The sequence below is a fragment of the Rana temporaria genome, chromosome 13 (assembly GCF_905171775.1).
Source record: "Rana temporaria chromosome 13, aRanTem1.1, whole genome shotgun sequence".
NCBI classification, from domain to species: Eukaryota; Metazoa; Chordata; class Amphibia; order Anura; family Ranidae; genus Rana; species Rana temporaria.
Genome location: NC_053501.1, coordinates 109,363,075 through 109,368,399, shown reverse-complemented (window position 1 = coordinate 109,368,399; position 5,325 = coordinate 109,363,075). Strand labels below are relative to the sequence as shown.

The 5,325-nt window shown below is 47.8% G+C and overlaps 1 pseudogene; it reads left to right on the top strand.

The window, feature by feature from the left end:
• The window catches only part of LOC120920118, a 20,830-nt pseudogene extending 17,809 nt beyond the window's left edge, over positions 1-3,021 (top strand).
• Positions 3,022-5,325: the final 2,304 nt, after the last annotated feature.

Here is a 5,325-nt window from a genome sequence, read left to right as displayed (position 1 = left end):
GAAGCCCCCCTCCCAAGATCTCAGAAGCCCCCCTCCCAAGATCTCAGAAGCCCCCCTCCCAAGATCTCAGGAGCCCCCCTCCCAAGATCTCAGGAGCCCCCCTCCCAAGATCTTAGGAGACCCCCTCCCAAGATCTCAGGAGAACCCATCCCAAGATCCAAAGATCCCCCTCCCAAGATCTCAGGAGACCCCCTCCCAAGATCTCAGGAGCCCCCCTCCCAAGATCTTAGGAGACCCCCTCCCAAGATCTCAGGAGAACCCATCCCAAGATCCAAAGATCCCCCTCCCAAGATCTCAGGAGACCCCCTCCCAAGATCTCAGTAGACCCCTTCCCAAGATCTCAGGAGACCCTTTCCCAAGATCTCAGGAGACCTTATGCAGAGGTTTTTTTTTCAACAGATGAATGTAATGGTATATGGGGTGCGTGGCATCACATGTGGTGCCCCTCCCAAGATCTCAGTAGCCCCGCCCAAAATCTCAGGAGCCCCCCCTCCCAAGATCTCAGGAGATCCCCCTCCCAAGATCTCTAGAGCCCCCTCCCAAGAACTCAGAAGCTCCCCTCCCAAGATTTCAGGAGACCCCTCCCAAGATCTCAGAAGATCCCTGCTCAAATCTCAGGAGACCCCCTTCCAAGATCTCCGGAGACCCTACAAGATCTCATAAGACCCCTCCTAAGACCTCAGGAGACCCCCTCCCAAGATCTCAGGAGACCTTATGCAGATTTTTTTTTTTCAACAGATGAATGTAATGTAATACGGGGCGTGTGGCATCACATGTGCATGAGTATTACAATAATATTGCTGTTGTTGGGGTTTTTAAAGGGGGGTGTTGGGCAGCCGGGGAAGGTCCGATTTAACATGAAAAAGATGTCCGATGATGGATCCACTTTAAACACTTTTAAAGAAACAAGTCCTACAGAAAATAAAAGCACATGTGTACAATTATCCCCCGGCAACTATGCAAGTGACGTTTCAATGACAAGTGACATTGGAGGACTAAACTGCTCACGGAACTTTAGAGAGATTGGAGGAACTCGGTCCTCCTGCAGTGTCGCGTCCCCTCCCCCTCACATTTCTAATAAGATGTGACCCTTCCCCCCCCCCTCCGCATTTAGCATGTGCACAGCAGCGGTTTAATTAATAACCTGGAGGCGTGTAACCCACAGACAGCCCTTTCATCCCTGCTTGTCTTATTAATCAGTTAATTGAGTTATTAATGAGACGCACGCTGTAAATCATTATCCCCAAATCCAAACAGCAACAAGTTAAAGGGAATGTGCAGCGTGCGTTCAGCGAGCCTCAATAGCGGCCTTTCCTTCAGTCTAGCATGTTTGTACAGGATCCTCTCCTGGACTGAAATGGCTCACTAATTCTCACAATGTGCAATAGAAGCTGTAGCAAGTCCAATAGAGCGCTCCTCATTTCCTAACTGGAGGACATCCAGCATAATCTAGCCCAGGGGTCTCCAAACTGTGACCCGAGGGCCGTATGAGACCCTTTGCTAGCCTTTATGTGGCCCTTAGGGCACTATTTTACCAAATGATATGGGCCACTATTTTACCAAATGATATGAGCCACTATTTTACCAAATGATATGGGCCACTATTTTACCAAATGATATGGGCCACTATTTTACCAAATGGTATGGGCCACTATTTTACCAAATGGTATGGGCCACTATTTTATGAAATGATATGGGCCACTATTTTACCAAATGATAAGGGCCACTATTTTACCAAATGATAAGGGCCACTATTTTACCAAATGATATGGGCCACTATTTTACCAAATGATATGGGCCACTATTTTACCAAATGATATGGGCCACTATTTTATCAAATGATATGGGCCACTATTTTACCAAATTACATGGGCCACTATTTTACCAAATTACATGGGCCACTATTTTACCAAATTACATGGGCCACTATTTTACCAAATGATATGGGCCACTATTTTACCAAATGATATGGGCCACTATTTTACCAAATGATATGGGCCACTATTTTACCAAAATGATATGGGCCACTATTCCCCCCATTGATGCCAACAATTGAGCACTACTTCTACTGATCACCAATCGTGTTTAGCCTCACTGATGCTGGGCCAAGGGCATTTTCTAACCCGAATGGCCACAGGCCGGCCCCCCTAAAGTCTGAAGAACATAAAACTGTCCCTTTGTTTGAAAAGTTTGGAGGACCCCCGATCTAGCCATTTCCTTTTCTATCCTAGCAGAGAGATACTAACCCTTAAGGCCCATACACACGATCCGACTTTCCGACAACAACGGTCCGACGGATGTGTTTTATCGGACAATCCGACCATCTGTATGCTCCATCGGACAATTGTTGTCGGAATTTCCACGGACAAATGTTCGTTGTGCATGCTCTCAAACTTTTCGGCAACAAATCTGTTGTATTGGATCATCCGATCGTGTGTACATAAGACTAAAATCCAAAGTACAAACACCAATGCTAAACATCAGACAACAATAGCAGAAGTTGCCCAAAGGGTGGCGGTAAAAAGCTGAAAAACCACGTGGTTTGGTGAATGTTGGCTGAAAATGTTCTGCCGTGTGTATGCAGAACAAGTTCACAGCCAACGTCCTTTGGACCAAAATCCACTGAAAAGTCAGATGGAAGTCCGATCGTGTGTACGAGGCTTAAGAATGTCTGAACCAGCCAAGTCCACCCAAGAAGGACTCCAAGAAAACCATGAACAAGAGCCAGAAGGGGAGAAGGCAAGGGCAGAAAGGAGAGTTATGCCATCTATGTGTACAAGGCGCTCAAGCAGGACCACCACGACACTGGCATCTCATCCAAGGCCATGAGCATCATGAACTCCTTAGTCAGTGGCGTCTTCGAGCGCTCCACATCACCTCTCCAGGAGATCCAGCAAGCGATCCACCATCACCTCTCGGGAGATCCATACCAATGTCCTCCTTCTCCTGAACAGAGAGCTGACCATGCACGCCATACCCGACAGCACCAAGGCCATCACCAAGTACACCAGTACCAAGTAAATCCAGACTCTCCAATCTACTTTTCCTCTCCAACCTGACTGTCCCTGACCCACAGAGACTTAGTGATGACATCACTTCCATATTTTTCATGAAAAAATATAAAGATCCCAAAGTTGACCTCTAGAGGGAGCTTTCCATGCTCAGTGACTCACTTAAAGGGGTTGTAAACCCTCATGTTTTTTCACCTTAATGCATCCTCTGCATTAAGGGGAAAAAACTTCTGATAGAGACCGGCCCCCCCAGCCCCCCCCCCCCCCGTTTTACTCACCTGAGCCCTTTGTTCCCTCAGCAGGGACGCGGCCTACCTCTCTGCCCGGGGTTCTCAGCTCTTGATTGGATAGATTGATAGCAGTGCAGCCATTGACTCCCGCTGCTGTCAATCAAATCCAATGACGCGGGTCTCTGCCCCTCCTCTAGTTTCCTGTAGTGGGTGGAACCTGCTGGGCCACTCCTATAGCTCTGCTCTCTCTCCTTTTTGACCGGTCTCGTCTCCGCCCCCTCCTGTAATTTTCTGTAGTAGGTGGAGCCTTCTGGGCCCCTCCCACATCTCTGCTCTCTCTCCTTGTGCAGAGTGAACTATCTGGTCTCTGCCCCACCTCTAGTTTCATGTAGTGGGTGGAGCCTGTAGGGCCACTCCCACAGCTCTGCTCTCTCTCCTTGTGCAGGGTGACCAGTCTAGTCTCCGCCCCCTCCTGTAGTTTTCTGTAGTAGGTGGAGCCTTCTGGGCCCCTCCCACAACTCTGCTTTCGATCCTTGTGCAGGGTTACTGGTCTTGTCTCCACCCCCACTTCTAGTTGTCTGTAGTGGGTGGAGCCTGTTAGGTCCCTCCCATGGCTATGCTCTCTCTAGTTGTGCAGGGTGACCGGTCTCATCTCTGCCCCCTCCTCTAGTTTTCTCTAGTGGGTGGAGCCTGCTGGGCCCCTACCACTGCACAAGCTTTGTATCGGCACGATGATGTCACTGCTACTTTTGCAAGGTAACATTTGGGTTTGTAAAGTAATTTGGTGCACACAAAGTGGCCTTTGTGGCTATTAAACAATACCTGAAAATGGAAGTTTTACTGCCCAGAGTGTTCGGCTTCAACATTAAGATAAGTTATGTATAGAAGATATCTTTGTATGGTGTAATGGGAACAGGTGAACCCCATCATCTGGAGGGGGGTCCAGATACTTTTGGCCTTATAGCATACTTTCCAAAGACCACGTTTCGGTTCACTTTAAAGCAGCCATAATTTATTATAATTTAGGCAATGGCTCAGTTTTTCAGCGTGATCTCTCTTGGGCGGCAGGGGTTAACGCCGGCGGAGTCCAGTTCTTTTCTTTTCTACGTTCCTGCGGTCCCTTTTCTTATTATCCGGCGTTCCGCTGCTCCCCGTCTCAAGACTGCCTCTCATCCTTTATGATTTAAACAGCCCGGCACCTCCTGGGGCGACGGTTAAAACCATCTTCTTTTGGCTCAGCAGAGCAGAAAGGCTTTTCTCGCACAATGGACGGTATTTCAGTTTCGGAATTACAGCTCAGCCAGATTTAGATGGGGGCCTGGAGGAGAAGAGAAAATATAAAAACCTCAGAGCTCCAGAAAAAGGTTTGAAAAGTCGGCGAGCGCCCCAATCGGTTAAAAAAAAAAAAAAGAGAGCAGGATTCGGTCAAGAGGCCCAAATCGGTTAAAATCCCCAAAGCATTCCTTGACAGTTTTAAATCATTTTAGATTGAAGAAAGTCCACCCAAAACTCAGTATGCCGGCGTTGGTGTTATATCATGCTGCCACTTCTCTGAGAACACCAGTAGTGATATCTACTTGTTTTTGGGAGGGTTCCTGGTGGCAAAGAGTGCCAAATGATCAGCTTAAGAGTCCAAAAGTCCTTTATGAACATCATAAATACATCAGGAACACTATCTACTGGGTTTCGGGGGTAAAAAAAAAAACCTTCATCAAGGCTAGGCCAATGTAGCAAAAGTTATCTATTGGAATTAAAGCCTAGCTCCTGGAATACAGAATTACAAGTAGGATCTGGAGCTAGAAGGAACGTCAGCCAAGCAAGTCTTCAACAGCAAGGCAGGAGATAGTAACTGTAAAGTTAACCAAGGCGAAGGCAGAGATCAACTGAGCTGGACAGCTTAAGTAGGCAGGACTGAAGAGCAGGATCATCAACAGGTGAGTCACTGTGGAGAGATAGGAGCTGGTAATTAGCTGACAGCTGAGCAGCCAGCTCAGAGAAGGAAGGGCTGAGCCCAGTCCTGACAGTTTGCTGACGTTGGGGTTATATAATGCAGCAGCTTCTCTGAGAACACCAGTAGTGAAATT